Source organism: Phalangium opilio, unplaced genomic scaffold (genome assembly GCF_054372755.1).
Source record: "Phalangium opilio isolate 3A_F unplaced genomic scaffold, DU_Popi_V2 ptg000022l_1, whole genome shotgun sequence".
NCBI lineage: Eukaryota > Metazoa > Arthropoda > Arachnida > Opiliones > Phalangiidae > Phalangium > Phalangium opilio.
The window spans coordinates 3312909-3334854 of NW_028324154.1; the positions used below are offsets into that span (position 1 = coordinate 3312909).

Genomic DNA, 21946 nt, shown 5'->3' on the forward strand with positions numbered 1-21946 from the left:
GATTTTTCTATAAGAGGCAGCTTCAAGAAAGCTCGACACACTTGCGCAGTAACCTGTCCACAATCAATAATTTACTACGGAAGCCACATCTGAGCATACGTAGCGGTTGTGGCCGGCTTCGAATCCCAGATATACCCTGTCCCCAAAAACCGGTTTCAATCCGTGAAATTCCCAGTCTCCAAAAGCCGGGTTTCTAATCCGTGAAATTCCCAGTCTCCAAAAGCCAGGTTTCTAATCCGTGAAATTCCCAGTCTCCCCAAAAAACCGGGGTTTTAATCCGTGAGATTCCCAGTCTCCCACAAAAAACTAGCTTTCACAGTCGTGAAATTTCCAGTCTCCCCCCAAAAAACCAGGTTTCACATCTGTGAAATTTCCAGTCTCCCCCAAAAAACCAGGTTTCACATCCGTGAAATTCCCAGTCTCGCCCAAAAAAAACCAGGTTTCACATCCGTGAAATTTCCAGTCTCCCCCAAAATACCAGTTTCAAATCCGTGAAATTCCCAGTCTTCAACGAAAAACAAGGTTTCTAATCCGTGAAATTCCCAGTCTTCAACGAAAAACAAGGTTTCTAATCCGTGAAATTCCTAGTCCCCCCCCAAAAACTAAGTTTCGTATGGAGCAGAGACTCGTTGAAAACCAACGTGATAAGACACGTTTTTGTTCAGGAGGCTTTTTAAGGCATTTATTTTTGCTGCAATCTTTCATATATTTGGGAGTCAAGGGGATATTTCTAAATGGCTGAGGCTCATTTGGAGAGAAATATTTATGAAAACCCTAATTTTGGGAATGAGGGCCATTTTTCCAAAAGGTTTCACTGAAGAATTGGGGAGAATTTTTCCCGTGTATGGATGAGGCCCTTAAGGCGAGGTCAGAGAAGGACGCCATTACTCTGGTACTTTCTTTGGAGCTTGTCCCGCGACTTGATTCGTTCAATGAACGAAAGATAATTTGTGAATGCGGGAACAGGTCTGAAGATGGGGAGATAAATGGATATCTTTTGGGCGTTCAGCATGCTCAAAGGCGATTTGGATATTTAATCCGCTGTTCAGCCGCCAAATCTCGCGATAATAAGCGAAAAGCCTTGAAGGCGAAAAAAAGAATAGTACCAGAGTACTTGGTAGGCGAATGTGTAATGGCTTTCGTCCCCTCAAAAAACACCTGGTTCTACAATCAAAACTTGTCGATCACTAACAATCTCTTTTTGGTATTCCTGTTGGTGTGCAACATGAGCGTATCTGACGCTGTTACCCACTGTGAATGTTCCGCCCATACCGTCGTGGACTACTTTTCCATGTGCCGCGAGGCAGCCGAGATTGTAATCTCGAACAGGGCCGACAAGGTTTAGATAGGAGGACCAGGATTGTTCGTGGAGGTGAACGAAATGTATTTATACAGTCGAAAATACCACCGTGGGGCTCAATTGGCCGGAGAGACCATCTGTATCTTTGGCATTTACTGCAGAGATACAAAAGATGGTCTCTTTTTAAGGGTCAAAAATCTGTCCAGGGCGGTTTTATGGTCGCAAATGTCTAAATATAGCCCATGGGTCCGTTATAGTTTCGGACGGTGCCCCAATGTACATGAATTGTACTTTGATGAGGTTTCAGGAGCATCTGACTGTCCTTCATAAGTATGAGTTTGCGAATTCCGAGGATTCACGAGCTCATACCAATAACATCGAAAATAGGAACAGGCATTTGAAGGACAGCATTAATTCATATAGAACTGACAGGGCATTGAACAGCTACATAGCGACCTATTGGTGCAGGTGCGTGTTTTCCAAGTACCAACTTCCTCCAGGAACCAACTTCCGTCGGTTCTTGGAGGACGTCAAATAATGCTACCCTGGTCCAGGAAGAAAACTAAGGCCTTGAGCTAATAGAAATTGGCGTGTCGGAGGAAGAGTTAAGTGTTCTGAATCCAGAAACACAGCCGGCGTTCCTTGTGGCTGGGCAAAACGCTGAAAACACTATTGAAGTCAGCGATGAATGATGCAGTTTTCCTCGTTTTTCGGTAGTAGACAAAAGGGCTTCAATGTCTTGGGTATCTTCATTCGGCAAGCCCTCTTGCCTTGCTGCCGGCTTCGTTACCCTGCGGAGTACTCAAGGGGTCATGCCATAAAAACTCCACATGAGAAACGACTGTGGCCACCTCCAAGTGGTGTTTAACGGGTAACGCTAAGTGCCACAAATTACTGCATACCATTGAGTTCCTCCCTAGCACGCTATTTACATTTCGTTACATCCCGGAATAATGTGACACATGCTCCAAAATATTGCCCTTCACATTTCTAATTGGCAAAGGGTTTGAAATCTCTATCAAAATATGATTGATTACAATTATAAAATTGCCGAATAATTAGACACCTTTTCGAAAATTTTCCGTTCAAACTTAAAAAATTTACAAATAATTTGACGCCTTTCCAGAATATTGCTGTTTTCATTTATCAAATTGCCGAAAAATAGGCACCTTTTCCAAAATAAACCCCAGTAGCACAAGCCTTCCGCATAACAGTCGGTTAAAGGTCGAATAGTCGGTTTACGGTCCAGTCAGCTGTACCATGCTTATTTCGATACTTTTCCGACTCATGAAGCCGATTACTTCTTTTAGTTGGCAATGCCGACATCTATCTGACAGTTGTAACAGAGATGGTTTAAAGTAGGCTTGCCTACCGTCTAGAAAATTTCAACTTATTTTTTGCCAATTGATTACCGACTCTCTCGCGCAAGTCGGTATTGTGACGTTTAAGAAGAGTAAAATTAAAAGCAAAGTTATGCTTAGGCCGTTTAGTAACCGACATTTATCCGACAGTTGGAACTGTAGTGGTTTGAAGTAGGCTTGCCTACCGTCCTAAACATGTAACCCACTTTTGCCAATTGATTACCAACTCCTTCCCGCTAGTCGGTATGGTCACGTTATAAAAGAGTAAAATGAAAAACGAAGTTGTTGTATAGGCCTTTTTCCGTGGGACGGTTTTTTTGACTTTTACTATTCCGCATATGCCACCAAATTTTTTGTTATAAATTTAACTTATACTATATTTCGACCCACAAGCAGAAGTTGATAATACTATATTTTTGGCAACACTAGAAACATAACGTTACAAAAAAACTGCAAAGCAAGAAAACACATCTGATTTTCTAGTTTGAATTTTCCCTCCTGTAATTTCTCGGGTCAGGTGACACGCCTCTGTTCTATTAGCGTAACTAAGATAACGCCATGCACGTCATCATCGAAGAGGGCGCTGCTAGTGCGAAAGCAAGTTAGCCTTTCCAGTATCTCTGACGCGGCTGGGTCGTTAGAATGTTTAAACGAGATTTTTGTGGTCGAAAATGATTAGTTCTTGGTTTGCTAACTTTTAATTTCATCGCTAAGGTTCTTTGTCACACTATATAAACTAGAAACGTCTTCGTTTGTCACGTAAGGTTTGAATTTTGTTATTGATTTATCAATTTATCTACTTTTTAGAGCCAGTTTTATGCATAAGCCTCTGCTTTTTTACCTAGCTTCTCATCTGCTGGGAACCACACCCCTATAAAGTGAAACCAAAACTTAAACGTTTATGTATACCTTCAGTTTCTTTGTTTGAATATAAAAGAAGCAAGTGCTTTGGGGGCTTGGAAATCAAAAACCTTATATATTAAAGATTTTTGGTTGTGAAAATAATACTGAATTCCAAAATAGATCTCAATTTGTTTTAGTTACAGAATTTTTTTGCGGTTTCAAACATTTTAAGAGAAAAATGTGTGAAATAATACCCTTTAGAATTGTATGTTTTTCTTTTTTCTTAAAAAAAATCTGTAAGTGTATATCAGGGTTGCCACAGTACCTGGATATCCTGGAAAAGTCAGGGAATTTAAAAATGGGCCAAAAGGTCAGGGAAAAGTCGGGAAATTTTAAAAATTTTAGCAAATTCTGGGAACTTGATTTTAGTGGGTAAAAGTATTTATTGAAAGAGTAATGAAAGTTTCTCCTTATCCTCTCTTAACACAGAAAACTCCATAAGCAATCCTTAAAAATGTCTAGAACTGTTTTTCTAAAGTAAATGCCTTCAAAAAAGCTCTTAAGACTGTTATTTATAGTTAAAATGATTCTTATTCATTTTGGTGCCACAAATACATTGGAAAACTTAATGTAGAGAGTTTATTTAATTGTAAGCACTTAAAACGTGCTGTAAAAATTTACCCTACCGCCCTAAAAGGTCTGGGAAAATCTGAGAAAAAGGTCAGGGAAAACCTGGAAAAGTCCGGGAATTTTGTTCTGAAAATTCCGTGGCAACCCTGTATATTTTTCATAAAGATTTTTGTAATTTGAGAGATAGTAACTTGCCACATCGAAGATATTAACAATGAATATTAATAAATGCTTTAATTGATTTAAATATTATACTCGCCCTGAAAAATTTTACTTTTGGTTAAAACCAATTAGCTAGGCAGCTAATATTTCCATTCGACTAGTCGTGTAATATCGAATACATTGTTTAATATTTGAAATTGTTATAATTGATGCTCAACCTGTATGTTACTTGAAATAACCAAAGTACAAATTCTAAAGTGATTTTCATTGAAAATGTATTAAAGAAATTTCAATACTTGGTATCAGTATCCTTTACTATAAGCGAATGAAGCCTCGAGTTAAGGCTTGATCGTCGCAAAAGCGTCGGACCTCTTGCTGACAGGCGGTTAAGTCGACTCTCAAACGTGTTGGTTGAGGGTCGTATTTCATTCGTGTCGTAACAGTCGGTAAACCAGTGGGCCGTCGTCCCACCGGGCGGACATTTCGATTCTCAAACCCTTACTCTACCAGCCCTTTACCGACGATTTACCGTTCCTATACTAAAAAGTCGCGAAATCGTCGGATTGAGCGCGGCTTTAGGTAGGCATAATGACGCCTGACTATACGCCTACCTATAGTCGGCCAACAGTCGTTTTATAGTCGCCTCATAACAGTCTGAAAACCGGCGGGCCGTCGTCCCGCCGGGCGGACATTTCGACTCTCAAACCCTTACTCTACCAGCCCTTTACCGACGATTTACCGTTCCTATACTAAAGAGCCGCGAAATCGTCGGATTGAGCGCGGCTTTAGGTAGGCATAATGACGCCGACATATAGTCGGCCAACAGTCGTTTTATAGTAGCCTCAAAACAGTAGGAAAACCGGCGGGCCATCGTCCCTCCAAGCGGACATTTCGACTTTCAAACCATTACTCTCCCGACTTATTAGTGACTTTTTACCAACTCGTCGGTAACACACAAAGCCGACCATGTAGGCCCTGCGTCGGCAGTGCTACTGGGGAAGTTGCAATAACTTAACTAGTTTTCCAAAATATTGATGTTGACGTTTGCTAATTGCCCAATTAATTGTCGCCTTTTCCAAAATGTTTGCTGAAGTAACTAGACGCCTTTCTAAAATACTGATGCTGATATTTGCTAATTACCCAACAATTTGTCGTCTTTTCCAAAATGTTGCTGAAATATCTAGACGCCTTTCTAAAATACTGATGTTTACGTTTGGTACTTTCCCAATAATTTGTCGCCTTTTCCAAAAGATAGTTGCAAAAACTAGACTCCGTTTCTGAAATATTGATGTTGACATTTACTAAGTTCCCAATAATTTGACACCTTTTCCAAAACATAGTTGCAATAACTTGACACCTTTTCCAAAATATAGTTGCAATAACTTGACGCGTTTTATTTCAAAATTTTGTTCCAAAAAAAATTCCCCAAGGATTTGACACATTTTCCAAAATAATGGTGAGTAAATTAAAATAATTCTCGAATAATTTGACGGCATTTACCAAAATTTATCGTTATCAATTATCGAATTCCCAAAAAATTCAACGATTTTCCCAAAACATTGCAGTTTTTCTCGCATTATATTTTGTCCTTTTATCAGAAATGGACAGTTTCCGAAAGCTTTAAAAATTCCATAGCTATAACTCCGGCGCGAGTACGTCATTTTTTGACAGTCCCTCCCGGGCTTATTTTGCAAGATTGAGTGCAGAATGCGTAAATCGGATAGCGTTCGTAATGGCGGTAAGTGCATGGATTTTATAATGTTCGAAAACGTTTTTCACAAACTTGCTGCAGCCAAATAATTTTTTAACTATTAAATAGAAAATATTGTTAGTTGGGTGGGTCACGTAAAGTGCAATCCTACCAAGACGTCTATTAAAATTTTGCTTTGACTATAAAGGCTTCTGTGTTTCAACTAAGTAAGCTGAACTTACGTTCCGAGAGCGCATTAAGGCTTCTCAGAGAAGTCCACACTTCTCTCGCAAGTTCATATTTTCACTTCAATTTAATTTCATCAACTTAACTTCACTTTCATTAAAACTATAACAAGATAATAACCCCGGTAAGTAGCGCAAAAAATAACCATTACCACACCGCTCCGCGGTCCTCGAAGAAATGAAGAATGGAGAAGATTGCTGTGTAGCCCACAGAGAGGCGAAACGGGAAAAAGCGGTTTTCCAAGAGTGCTCTCCAAAGCAGGGGTATTTTAGAAGGAATAAGACACAATTATAGAACAAGTCACGTAAAAAATTTACGTATTAGCTAGGTGTGGTTGAGGTGGGAAGGGCGTGTTAGTTTCGTATGTGCGAATGTAGTACAGTATTCATGTTTTCTAACTCGCTAACTTAATATTCGAGATGGCCCAACGTTTGGTGTACATTAAGTTCTTACCACTTCTAGATAAAAAGGTCTTTTCGCCTATCCAGCCTCCACAAACATACACACTCACAGATCATAATCGTAAAGCCAGTATGTCTTTCACAACGTAGATAAAAACCTATAACAAATACACATTGAAGAGTCAGGAGATATTTTCAATGACAACTATAAATAAATAGCAGCAACCTTTACACATAGTGCCCTTTCCGTATGAAAATGAATCTCTCATTCTAGCTACCTCGCCCGTATTCCCCATCCTCCTTCGCTAACCCCAAAAACCAGAGTAAGGAGAAAATTTCTTAAATAAAGGTCCAGACAAACTTGTTTTACGTCCATCCGAAGTCGGAAAAGTGCTGTTAACTCAAACCATAGCGCTAATGTATACCCTTTCGCAATTCTTTCACATTACGAGCTCCAACGTGGTAGCGGATCTTGCCTTAATCGCTTTCTATCCACGCTTGTTTTTCGTGTACCCGGGGTTAACTCACAAACACACATACACACACAGACATACATGTCCTACATTGTTTATGAGGACCGAGTTTAAAAAGTCACTTACGGGGACATTTAGAAAACGCAATATCTCCTCCGCTTTTATCGTAAAATCGAAAATATATTTCACTTTTATGACTTGTTTCAAATTGCATCTTTTAATGAATTCCAAAAATTTTTAAGGTAAACTTTTACATAATATTCTTTACATTCTTTATGGGGACCAAAATCAATGACGTATTTCCGGTTAACTTTGTCCCCGTAAGAATAGCAATACACTAATATTCTCTAAGCTTGAGTTATGGGTAACAAAATGTCTCAATTCAAAAGGAACCGGAATTTAATACGTTAATACGATAAGCATAAGGCGTAATCAAGCAGCTGATATTGTCAAGATTCATTTTGAAAACTTAAAAATAATACTTGTATAAATTTAGAAAAATCATAAATAGTAATACGAAACCTCAAGAAACAAACTATTAAAAACTTAAAACTTGGAACAATGATCCACCTGCCAAATGTCAAATAAAATTCAATTAAAATGGTATATATCAAAATTTTCATCAAGAACAAATATCATTAAAGAACGTTGGAACAATGGCCTCATAGAGGATGGTAAAATTCAATTTTAGAAACAATTAAAAAATATATAGGCCGTATTAAAAATAAAAATTATTTTTAGTGCTTTGTACGATATCTTACAAACTTTACTAATTCAAATTTACTAATCAAAAATTAGACACAAAATGGGGTAAATTATAAATTTCAAGTAAAGGTCTTTTTTAAATAATTTTATACACGACAACCTTCGAAGTTAAATGTTATTCGTTCATATGAAAGATAATAAAAAAGGTTGGGAATGGGGTCCCCATAGCGGATGTAGTAATTCAAATTTAAACGCAAAATGTAATTTATTACAGATTTCAATTTAACAAAAAGACATCAAAAACACGAAGATAATGAACATCACTGTGAAAGTGCCGAGGCTTGGAAATGCATCTAGTGAACAAGAACAAATAGCATAGCCCATTCGATCTGGGATTGACGGTTGCAAGCATACAGTTGGCTATGTGCTCGAAATGGGGAGGGAGGGTGGTGGACGAATAATCTCGCTTTCTCAAACCTATACGATGCAGGAAATTCCATTCCACTATACATTGAGGCTCGAACGAAAACAAACTTGGCAGCACGAAACAGTCAGTAAAATAACAATGACTAAACACTCTTTAGTGCGCCGCCATTTTAAGCACAAATACGGCAGTAAATATAAGGCCCTACTCCCAAAGATATACGAGCCATGTAATTGTTTATAAATCGCGTTCAACATTGACTTTACTTAAAGCAAACTTATTCAATACAATTTCTTAATTTAAAACATTACATATCTAGAATCATGCTAGATGTACTCAGCTACGATATATCTTCAGATCTTCTTATGCAGAACAAAAGTCGGAAACTATACACTGCGATCTCGCAAATTAGCCGCGGCCGATAACGACGTAATTATAAGGGTAGCGAAGCAAATTCACTTTATCTGAATACACAATAACACAACGCTTCCGCGCGCGCGTAGCTCATGAACCTAACACCAATGAAAGAAAACAGAAAACTAATGAACACAACGTGGTCGAATGGCGGCCCTCAAAAAAGTTTGTAGGACTAAAATAGACTAAGCCTGCTTACAACGTGGTCGCCGGTCGGAAATTCTCTCTTTCGCCCCCTACCGCTGGGGAAACCAAAAAAATTTTGTATGACGTCATCTCTATAAATTATTACGACTCTCGCGCCATCTATAATTAACCCGATTATACATATTTAGTTCTAAATTAAAGAATTAAACAAATATATAAGGCTGAAATGAATATTACTAAACGTATGCGAAAGTATAACGTTCATTACATAACGTGGAATGTATCACAGTTATGTAGTTGCAGCTAACGGCGCTTGGAGCGCATCAGGCATGGAGCGTTGCGGTGTATAAAATTTCAATTTAGGTATAAATTAAACTGCAGCTATACGTGAAATAATTATATTCTCAAAATGGTTTATCATTAATTACGTATCAATCAATAGCATACCAATAATAGAAACCACATACAATATAATTAAATTTAATTTGCAAGATTTACAAAATCCTAACACTTGAAATAATCTTAAACGAAGTGTAGGGTAACTGTAAACATACATACAATGAATGACCGAGGAATGATCTGCTGATCAACATCCCAACTTTGTGCTAGAATGTATGTCCCTCGGACATATAAAGGGATGGAATCATGTAGGGATATGAGTACCAGAGGGGGATAGCCGAGGGAGCGATTGAAAAAATCTCCAGGGGATAAGCAATTAAAGTATACCAGGGACGAAGTGCAGAGATATATTTGGGAGTAACTATACACATACATCCAATGAATGACCAAGGGATGATCTGCTGATCAATATCCCAACTATGTGCTAACATGTATATCCCTCGGACATATAAAGGGATGGGATCATGTAGGGATATGAGTACCATAGAGGGATATCCGAGGGAGATATGTGTTTGCTGGGTCCAGCAAACGCAATACTGTCCCTGGAACGTCCCACGGATTACAGTCAGGGACATAGACATCGTCCCTGGGATGTTCCTAAATCTAAGAAACTTAGTCTAGGGATGTCCCTGGGACAGTCAGATGTCCTAAATATTTCTATACCCCGTTGATCCTACAGATAAATGTGGGGATAATCCTAGGATAAAATAAGGACCTTTGTTTACTATCCATTGAATGTCCGAAAAGCATTCCTAAAATATTATTTCCCACATTCTTGGGTCATTTTCTGGAGATTTAGGGTTATTTTGTGGGATTTTCATTGTATATTAGTTTTTTTTCCTTTAAACGTTAATAAATAATTTAGATTCAATAATCAGTGGTTAAAAACTTCATTACAAACATAGAACCTTAAATAACAAAAAATTCAGCATTATTATTTAAATTGAAAAAATAACATTGTAAAATTGTGAACTTCAATGTCATCTTAATTAACATAAATGGTTGGTTTTAGACTTTTAGTAGATGTGTACATTTAAAACAATTCATTTACAAATAATTTAAATTGAAAAATAATTTTGCACATTATAAAGGGCATCTTAATTAACAAAAATTGTTTGTTTTTAGATTTGTACATTTGAAGCAATTGGTTTAAAAATAATTTAAATTTTAAAAATAACATTTTAAAGCTTTTTGCATTAGAGATAGAATCTTTAAACAGAATTGTCTTTATTTTAGTCGAAAATTTGATGGTCGACTCCTAGAAGGTTCGCTGTCCCCGATAACAGAGTAAAATTTGATTTTAAAATTTATGTTTTAAAATAGACTTTATTTTTATATCAATATTTCCCTGCGCGTGGCGAAGACGAGACTTAATTTCATCTTCGACTTACTTTTTCGTCGCTGTGTTATGTAATGACATTGCTGCTGCTACAAACACAAAACATTAGGCTCACAGACCAGCACTGTACGATTATAAAATTTTTTCAACCAACCAATAATTTCCCCCGTCATCCGCAAATTTTTAAACATCATTTTGGTCTTGCGTCCCTCCCAATTGTACAGGACAGAAACCTCGTCAGTTAGAATGGTTAAAAAAATTCTTTTAACTGTGTTTTTCACGTTTGATACTCCAATTATTTTGAGAAATTGAACCTTATATTTTAGAGTTCAAAGGGTGTTATCAGTTGGCACAGGTTCGTTAGTTTCATTCTTAAATAACTTACAAATTGTGCCGTTGAATCTTGATCTTGAAGTTTTTTTCAAGTTTCTGAAGATCATCATTTGACGATAGCGGAAATGGAAAGTCAAATTCCGCCACAGGCGAATCGGACATCGAGACTCCTTTACTGTTTTGTATGTGCCTCATAAAACTTTCCATCATTGCCAACATCTCATTAGAGTTTACTTTTAATATTTCGAAATTTCTATTAACATTTCGATACCAATCTTAAATGAATAATAAGTTTATTCTAGTGCATAGTCTTATTATGAGGGATAGGTCAATTTCTGATGTTAATATACCTTCTTTAACCAAAATCATTCCAGGAGGAAAAAATGTTACCTACTTCCGTAGGTTTTTTAGATCCGGGATTTTGTCGCTGATTGCCTGTATGAAAATCATATCAGTACTGAGAACGGGTGAACACAATTAACAATACAGTTTTCAGACTAGGGGGCTATACAAGGAGTACAAAGTGCAGCCACTTCTGTACTTCTTGTAGCCTGGTCTCCTGGTGTAATGATATAAATTCTCCTAGTCTGAAAACTATACAATTAAGAAAGGTACTGTTTGCTAGATTTAAACTTACCGCTAATTCCTAATCCAGTACCAGATTTCAGATCGTTACAGGTTTCTAAAAATAAAAATGTATGAGTTTTTTAAATAAAAAATAGTTTCCACCTTTAATTAGACCTAATGTAGATGACTGGGAATCTTCAGTATTAATGATGCCATTGTGATTCATTTCATCTGAGTCAATGTGACAAGCAGAAGTTCTTGACATTTCAGAAATGGATGTAATATTAGCCTGACTACGCGATTCAATGCCAGATTCTCTATTTGAAAACTTTGGAGTATCATTTTTAAAAAATAATTTTATGAATATAGTTTCCAGAGGCCAGAATTTTTAGATCTCACTAGAGTTTCGTTTCTTAGAACCACAATGTGGATCATCTCTTGAAACTTTGGTGACATTAGAAGAATGAAGTTCGCTATCATGCTCCTCAGATCCACTTGAGAGGATATTTGAATGTTTGGGTGTACTGCCTTACAAACGTAAAATAACATTATGAAAATATTTTGCAGGATACAAATCATTAACACTCACTAGAATTTGCCTCTTGGCGTTAACAGAATATGTTGGCATTTTGGGAACGGGCGAAAAAATTAAATTATTAAAATCCGTCTCAGATTCTTCAGAACCTTCATTAATTGCAGAATAACGTTTTGATGGTCTCTTTCTTCTATAACCTCTACCCTTATCTGGACCACTGCTGGATTCTTCATTCTCTATGCATTTCATTTTCTTAAAAGCAACCTCGTAAGTTGCTGTGTTTTAACAAAATAGAAAGATTTAATTAAGTTTGAAGTGGTATTAATTTTTGGAAATAACTGAAGAACTTACTACAGCGAAAAAGTATCCTGATATTGAGTGTTGGAAAGTCGTTATTTGGTGAAGCGCTCTTTTTGCTAATTTAGATCCATCTTTTTCATTCTTTGGAAAGGAACAAACATCACTTTCTTCGTCAACCCAAATCTTTGGGACAACCGCAACACTAGTGGTTGCCAAGAATTCCACCACGAAAAAGTCACCTCCTGTAGTCGTCATTTTCCTTCAAAGAGTGGAAACTTTATGAGAAGGTCCGAATTTAAAATAATAAAAACAATGCCAGCGTGCAGAGAGCTTCACACACAGGAATAAAATCAAAAGTCTGGTTATTGTAATTGTGCAAAGAGCTTAAACTAGCTGTAGCAAGAAAAAAAACCTACTTCAAAATCCCTACCATTCAGATGCAAAAGATCGATGAGGAGCCAATTAGCACCACTAATTTGGTACTTCTGAACTTTACGTACTACATCGGAAACCTTCCACAGTTTTAAAATCTGAGAAACACCACTAGCTTTAACAACTCCAACAAGAGATGAAGGGCAAGGTTTTGAATAAAAATCTTCGGTTTTATCAAATGTTCGGCCAATAACAACAGTGACACCATCTTCATTACTAGCAATGTTCTCCACGGTAACATACGACATATCCTCCATCACGCAACAGTTATCACACTCACGTATGCCTAAGATAAAGCCATCCAACTCGAGTTTTCTAAATTGTGGACCACTGCATCCGGGGATAAGCGAACCATCGCTATGTGCCATTTTACAAGTTGGATTTTTCAGTTTAATTCCACTTGCGTTTTCAGAGAAATTTGCCTTCTCTACATATCTTTCTTCATATATGCGGTTTACTATTTGCTTTTAGGGTCTACCTGAATTACTCATTTTCTTTTTGATGGCTTGTAAATAGTTTTCAAATTCAAAGGCACTGAAATTGTAGAGTGACCCATATGTTTTAACATCATTTGTGAGGTGATTTAGGCAATGAACATTGGAATGTCACGTATATAATTCCCCAGTCCCCACACCTGTAGCCAAACCCCCGACATTTTACTATAGGCTCACGTGGGTTTTTTCGGAGTGTTGTTTTGGGAAATAAGCCTATGTCATTTTAGGAAAGTGCTTATCGAGATGAGGAAACGAATTTATTTGGATATAGAAAGGAATATCCTTCCCGACAATTCCCCATGGCAGGAATTTGCAACCATTTTAATGACGTTAATATAAGTGCATGCCAATTAATTGTCATAAAAAACGTCACATTGTTGACTTTGTGAACAACAGTACATTCAAATAAACAAATAAGGATTTTTTATGATTTTTCAACCTTTATTTCAGTTCATATATCACGGAAGAAGAAAAATATATATTGAAAAAATTCATTATCTTAATGAATGGAAAAAAAATTCGAATTTTCTGTCACGAAAATTAAAATATTAGATGAACCAGAACATAATTTAAGAGAAAGAAAAATAAGATATAAGGAGAATCTTCGAAAAATAATTGAAAATGAATGAGCTAAAGGTATTTTATTTTTCTCATTTTCATGGCAATGTAAATAATGAAATGTGTTTTATTGTTGCATGGTTATTTTGTGTGACATAAAAATGCTATTTTAAAAAAAATTAGACGAAAAATCTATTCAGTAATTAAAATTAAAATTTATTATTTGATCATTAATTTAATCGACCCACTATATTTTGAAGTAAGTCTTGTGCGCCATCTAAACATTTGTTTTTATTTTTAATATTACAATTTAAATACAGAAAAATAACTGAAGTTGAATGTAAAAAATTTTTTTTAGAAACGTATAAGTACTAAAAATGAAAACTGAAGTTAAATGATATCCAGTAAACACATTGAAACATATCTCCGAGAGATAAACCCTAACAAACATACTTCGGACAAAGTTGGGAGATATAAATGGGAGTAACAGAAATATTATATCAAGTCAATGTACTAGGGATGATATTATAAAAATCTCCCTGCTTTGTACAACATTATACATCCCGGGAATATACAGAAGGGATCGGATATTCTCGGGATATGGGTATCTTGGAGGGACATCCGTAGGAGATACGCGTTTGCTGGGCTTCTAAGTATTAGTCGAATAATATTGTATTGGATAATGCATTAATGTCTTTATTTCTTTAAAAACTGTTTCATTTGCTAAAATATTTGTCTCGCCTTCTACCCTTATTGGCCGATTTGTGAAAAACCCTACACATTGTGGACAGTCGTAAAAGTAATGCAGGGCAACCGCCTCTGCCTGTCCACAAAAACACTTATCGTCTTCGCTATGCCCAAATCTATGCAAATATTGTGAGAATTGGCCATGAACACTAATGAACTGACTCATGAAATGGTCTGGTACCACGAGGTTCTCCTTAACTTTATTTCTAAAATTATACACGTTCCTGCCTTTTTCAGACATGTTCCAATCAAGCTGCCACTGTTCGAGACAAAAGGTATGGAGTACTTTCTTAATATACGTTTTAGATACACTCGTCTCTAGCTGAGTAGTCGGGTTTCTAATTGCTGCCTTCGCAAGCGCGTCGGCTCTATCATTGCCCTCTGTCTCATTATGAGCTTTTACCAATGTTAGACTTATGCCCTGCTCCTTTCCTCTAAAAGATGTTACAGTGGATGATAGTCGGTCGTGGTGGACTTCCGTGCTCTATGCTGTTACTGGTCCTTACGTGGAATACCTCGTATCCGTTTGGTTCTATTGATCTTTCGTATTGCGCGATGGTTGTCTCGCTTGGGTCTTGCGTGACGATTGTTCTTGTTCTTCGCCCTGGCGGCAAGACAAGCTCTGGCTAGATGTCCCTTCTTTTGACATTTGGATGAAATTGTGTTGATGAAAGGGCGTGTGCCCGGTGGTGCGTGATTGGGATCGTTACACCTTATGCATTGTCTTCTGCCGGATATATTTGAAGGTCGATGGACCGCAGGTGCAGTAGGCTGGGCGAACGGTGGATGCGACGTGGGTCGTTTGCGTATGTGATGATCTCGAGTGTGAATGACGTGGACTCCATTAAGACTTGAACCATTGGTAGTGCGTTTCATTTCCTTGGAATTTCTGGCGGAACTCTCCATATTCAGTGCAATGGTTGTGGCCCTCTCGAATGTGAGTCCACTTTCAGAAATGAGACGATCAAGGATTTGCTGATCGTAGATGCCACATACGAGACGATCACGTAGCATGTTGGACTGGTCGGAAAACTGACACAACTCGCTCCGTTTGCAAAGTTCAGAAAGGTAAGAAGATATGGATTCACCAGGGAAGCGGGAGCGATTGTAAAACTTGTGACGTTCGGCAATTTCGAGTGGAATTGGGTTGTAAAATTTCGTCAGGGAAGCTATGATTGTGGCGTATGCAGTTGAAATTGGTTTGGTGGGTGCCAGATTTTGTGTTGATAGGGTTAGTTCCCCTATTATCGGACACATTTTAAAAATTTATGGTAAAATGTAAGGAAATCACAGAAAACCTTAGAAAAGTTTATGAAATATATATTTTGAACGTTTCTGCACCTAATGGTACAGAAATAATTCCAAAAGAACAATGTAATATTGTCCCAATCATGGATTTGGTTCTGCAAGTATCGTACCCTATTATCGGCTATTTGGATGTTGATTCGGATACCCATGTTCCATATATCGGACGCCTATACATCTGGCTCGACCACTGGGATCTCAGAATCGGACAGTGGTTCTTTGTAGCCCGGACACTGGGATCTCTGAATCGGACAGTGGTTCTTTGTAGCCCGGACACTGGAATCTCAGAATCGGGCAGTGGGTCTTAGTAGCCGGACACTGGGATCTCTGAATCGGACAGTGGGTCTTAGTAGCCGGACACTGGGATCTCTGAACCGGACAGTGGGTCTTCGTAATCGGACACTGGGATCTCTGTATCGGACAATGGTTCCTCAATTGGGACACCAATTTTTTTAACAATAAAATACCCGTGAACACTGTTACTTCTCTGACACTTGACTGATTCTGAACATCACTAACCGTATTAAGCATTAAATATTTACAATCCCTTCTCTTATTATATTGTAAGCCTACGTTAAATATTTTTTGTTAAAACGTGTTTGAAAGCTGTCCGATAATAGGTTTTCTACATTAGATACGAATCGCGTTGTATTGTCATGTAAAAAAACCTAGAACTAACGGTTAAAGTAGCAATCTATAGAAAAAGATTCGGGATTTACAGCCATACACATAACTTTAATTGGCTTCTATTTATATACCTCAAAACACGATTTAAAAATGGGGGGAAGAATTTTTTCGGCCCATCAATTAGTTTTAATTAATCCAAAAATTTGGATATCCGTTTCGTTTGCGCTTTCCTCCTCTTACATTGCGCCCCGTCTGTATTATTACATGCAACATACAGATTTCGAGACCCTCTTTAAAACTAGGTAACTTACAGTGTTCCTTTTTTCTCCTGCAGTTTTATAAACAACTTTTTAAAAATGTGACCGATAGTAGGAGCGTCCGATAATAGGACGACTAACCCAGCATTGGTCATAATGTCACTGTGCACACTTCTGCATATATTATTGATCCTGCAAAACCATGGCTGGGTACTTTTCCTGATGGTTTAATACAAGACCCAAAAGAAGACGAACCTTACGGACTTTTGGAAATTAAATGTCCATGGTCAAAGCGAGATAAAAACCCAACGGATCTTTTAAAAGAAGAAATTCACGTAAAAATTGTTGATGGAAAACCAGTTTTGGACGAAAACCATAATCATTACTATCAAATTATGGGCCAAATGGTTCTATTAGGATTTAATTGGTGTGATTATGTAACATATATGCCTGCTGGGTTGATTATTATTCGGGTTCGTTTCAATGCTGAGAAGTGGAAAAAGATGGAATCCATTTTAAAGGCTTTTTTTCACGTACATGCTGCCTCATTTAGCTAATTATAGGCTCACGAAGTTGGGGACGCAAGGTAGATGGGGTGTTTTCTCTTTCCCCCCTTGCTTTGGCTTCCCGCTCGCGTTCTTAACTTTACACACGCTAGCTTGGGTCCTCATCAATGCGATGTATCACACCTCCTCGGTAGTGAGAGCTGGTAACCACTACGTTGTGTGGGCTAAGCGGATACGCGTCCTTCCCAAGCCAAGGTGTTGAGGTATCGTGCCGAGGGCTGCGTGGTACTGGGGAAGTAAAACTACGGTATCGCTAAAGATCCCCTCGGGGCACCAGGCGACACCCCGTTGTATCTAGCCTTTCACCCGGGTGGGGGACTACCGGGTGGTGACCTCCTACTTACCCCCTTACTCGTGGGATTCTTATGGATTCTAAACACTTACCTAAAACTAAATCAAACAAACCTACGGTGCAGGGGTCTGCTCAGGGCAGAACCCTCACTGATACCACTTTACAAGGGCTTGTATCCAGCGATACTCGTGCCGATTCATCGGTGCGTGTGTCTGGCAAGCCCTGGAAACGTACCGTGCGTCGTCGTCTCAAACGACAGATTGGTCGGCAAAAGGTCAAATCGGGGTCTGAAACGGTCTCCACCCCCGCTGGGGGTGCGGCTGCTCGTGACAACCCAATGAAGAGGCCCAGAACGGAGGATTCGACTCCCTCACCCAGTATCTCGCAGGCGGCGTCGAAAAAGGCTAAGTCCTATAGTGACGCCGCCAGCTCAGAAAAGATGGCCATTGTCAAAAAATGCTATCCGACGGCGGTCATCACGGAGGAAGACGTGGGCCCAATTCAGAAGGCGATTCTAGGGGCGCTGGATGGGATACCTTCGGGGAGCCCTCTACCGCGCCTTGCGAACTTTAGCCTGACGACCGGGGCCCTAGTATACTCCTGTGAGGATTCGTTCACTGGGCAATGGTTGAAGGAAGACTTAGCCTACTCGGTAGTTGGGGATGCGGTGCTCTCAGTTATGAGAGCTAGCGAACTCCCTAAGCCATTTAAGGTAATGTTTCGCACCAAGGACCAGATCACCAAAGAGCCGGCGGTGCTGTTTCAGCGCCTAAAGGCCCTTAATGCAGGTTTTGCCACTGAACGTTGGAAATGTATCCGGACGTACGTGGACAGGGCCGTACGGTACTGGGTACTGCTCATTGATGGCTCCTTATTGCAAGCCATTAAGAATGGTGGTTTCGTGGGCTTTACTGGAGTGGACAAGGGTTCCTTCAAACTCCTTCAGAACACGGAAACCACCAAAACCACTGTAGCCGAGTCTACGGCAGGGGGTGGGACTAGCGAGATGTGGGATTTCGCTGTGGAGCTCGCTGGTGTCGCTCTAGGCACAGAGGGGGAGGGAGTGGCTCATTCGGAAGCTTGTTCTTCCATGGATGAGTCCACCCTACTGGAAGAATCGGATGGGACCCTTCGGGATCCAGCCGATGTGCGTTCTAGTGGTCCTGGTGAGGGGGAGGATCTAGGGACTGGGAACTTGCCTGTCGGGGGGGAGGTGCCACTAGCCCTCTTGGGACCGATGAGGTGTAGCTAGGTCCCTTCTGAACCCCTCTCTTAAGGACCATGGGGACGCTACGTGCAATTCAAATCAATCTGCACCATAGTAAGGCGGCCTTTGCGGTACTCTGCAGGAGGTTCGCTATAGAGGGTCTTGATCTGGCCCTCATACAAGAACCGTGGATTTGCCATGGCAAATTCCTCGGTCTTGACGCGGCGGGGGGGGCTATTTTATGACCAAACTGCTGTTAGACCTAGGGCGTGTATTCTGGTTCGGAGGGATCTTTGCTGTATCTCTCTACCGCTGTACACGTCCCACGACACGGCGGCCGTGAAGCTAGTCCTGGCCACTGGGCATGCCAAGTTGACTGTCACGGCTGCCTCTGCATACTTTGCCCACGACGCGGACTCTCTCCCGACAATTGAGGTGATTAATTTGGTCGATCAATGTGAAAAGAGAGGGGACAAACTAATCATTGGCTGCGACGCCAATGCTCATCACATCACGTGGGGCAGTTCTGACTGCAACAGGAGAGGTGATGATTTACTAGAATATTTAGTTGGCTGTAAACTCCATATTCTTAATCAAAACAATGAACCTACTTTTGTTACTTCTAATAGAAGGGAGGTCATTGACCTCGTGTCTTCCGTGTCTAACTGGCATGTGTCTAATGAGCCGTCTCTGTCGGATCACAGGCACATCTGCTTTACTGTCGCGACTACCTCTGTCCCGGCGGGGACGGAGATACGCAATCCAAAACGGATTAATTGGGGCGGCTATAGGGAAGACCTAATCCTACGCTACGGAGGGGGTCACACTCTTAAACTTACTTCACCTAAGGATCTTGATAGGGCTGCTGGTGACTTACAGTGCTCCATTATGAGCATTCCACCGGAACTGCCCACTTAAGACCGTTAACCTCTCGAGGCTTGTTCCTTGGTGGAACGCGGATCTCAGCCGGCTTCGTAAAGGCACGCGCAGGCTCTTTTACAAAGCCAAGCGCACGGGTGACTGGGCTGGATACAGGCAGTCCCTTAACGCATACAACAGGGCCATTAGAGCTGCTAAGAAGGACTCCTGGCGGACCTTCTGTGAGCCAGTCTCCAATGTCCCTGCCACGGCTAGGGTCATGAAGATCCTAGCGCACGACAACACACATCGGCTTAATACTATTAAGCTGCAAGAGGGTGTGTGCACTAAGTCTGGGGCTGAGACTCTCAAGCACATGCTGGAGGTCCATTTTCCTGACTCTACTTTAATCAATCCAACAAACCCCGACTCTCTCTACCCTGTCTTGCACAGGGCTAAGAGGGAAGACTGGCTTGTAGCCAGACAGGTTGTCACGATTCCCAAGCTTCGGTGGGCTGTCAACTGTTTTGAGCCCTACAAGTCTCCGGGACCCGATGGGGTCTTCCCTCTGCTTTTGCTGGAGGGCTTAGACCACATCGCCTCTCCGCTATGCAAGATCTATAGACTTTGCAATGCTCCCGGTCACATACCTCGTGACTGGAAGCGCTCCAGGGTAATCTTTATTCCCAAGCCCGGGAAGGCTTCCTATCTCGAGGCAAAGGCATTCAGGCCCATATGCCTGACCTCCTTCTTCCTCAAAACTCTGGAGAAGCTGGTGGACAGGTACATTAGAGACAAGGTACTTTCGGTAACTCCTCTCTCTTCTTCACGATTCGCTTACCAAAAAGGCAAATCCACTGAGACGGCCCTTCACGGCCTTACGAATTGCCTGGATAGGGCATTCGAGTTTCAGGAAATTTCACTGGCCGTCTTCCTCGATATTGAGGGGGCCTTTGACAAGGTCTCTAGCTCGGTTATTACAGAAGCTGTCAAGAGATTTGGTATCAGCGGCACTCTTGGCCGCTGGATCAAGTCCATGCTTACCGACCGCGAGGTGTCGGCGTCCCTCCTTGGGGACTCTCTAGGGGTGACTACCAGCAGGGGCTGCCCTCAGGGTGGAGTGCTCTCCCCCCTGTTGTGGTGCCTGGTGGTGGACGAACTCTTGGGGAGGCTCGGGGGTGCTGGGGGCTGTAGCTGCTTCGGGTATGCGGACGATGTAGCGATAGTCTTTACCGGGAAGTTCCCGGATACTGTTACCGGGCTTATGAGATCTGCTCTCTCTAGCGTGGAGCAATGGTGTCAGGCGGTTAACCTCACCGTTAATCCTGATAAAACTGTCCTTGTTCCTTTTACGAGGAAGAATACTAAGGATCTGTTCAACGATATCTCTTTCTTTGGCCAGGTCCTGACAAAGTCCTCCGAGGTGAAATACCTGGGGGTGACCTTTGATTGCAGACTCACATGGAAGCCGCATCTTGATCGGTGTACTAAGATGGCCAAGATGCTCTTCTGGAGGACCAGGAGCTCTGTCGGCCAGACTTGGGGCCTCAACCCCTAGGCTGTACACTGTCTCTATCCTGGGATCATCAGACCCATACTTTCTTACGGGGCACTTGTCTGGTGGACAAGGGTCCGGCTAAAGACGGTGCAGGCTGCCCTGCGCAAGCTTCAAAGGCTTGCCTGCATTGGTGTTACGGGGGCCATGAGATCGACCCCAACTGCTTCCCTGGAGGTGCTCCTTGACATGCTTCCTCTTCATCTCTTCATTGAGGAGGAGGCTGTCATGGGAGCCTACAGGCTCAACATTAGTGGCTGCTGGGTTCCAAGACTTTGGGATTACAGCCATACGAAGCTCTTTCGGGAGTACGCCGCACTTGAGCCGTCGCTTACGATGTGCTCTGACAAAACCGTTACCAGTTTTGATTTTACTAGGCCTTTCAGCATCCACTTTTCCAGTCGGGCAGAGTGGACTAACCTGCTGCCTCTTGGCACTGCGTGTGAAACTATTTGGTTCAACGATGGTTCCAAGACTGATTCCGGCGCTGGCGCCGGCTATTACTGCCAAACCACAAGGGTCGGCTTTTCTGCTTGCCTGGGTACCTTCGCTAGTGTGTTCCAGGCGGAAATTGCCGCGATCTGTTATTGCGCAGATTACTGTATTAACAAAGGGTATACCGGACGGACTGTGAGAATTTATTCTGACAGTCAGGCCGCCCTGAACGCGCTGAACCAGTGTCAGATTACCTCTCAACTGGTGCGCAGCTGCCTTGATCTGCTAGCGCGTCTGGCATCCTGCAACAGGGTTCTGTTGTACTGGGTGCCAGGGCATAGCGG

At 40.8% G+C, this 21946-nt stretch overlaps 1 long non-coding RNA gene across 1 annotated transcript; it reads left to right on the forward strand.

The window, feature by feature from the left end:
- The first annotated feature begins 3052 nt into the window (after nucleotides 1-3052).
- On the forward strand, nucleotides 3053-4596 carry LOC149695154 (uncharacterized). The gene is made up of 2 exons (XR_016382497.1): nucleotides 3053-3425; nucleotides 3507-4596. It is a non-coding gene; the product is annotated as an uncharacterized LOC149695154 (long non-coding RNA).
- The last annotated feature ends 17350 nt before the right edge of the window (nucleotides 4597-21946 follow it).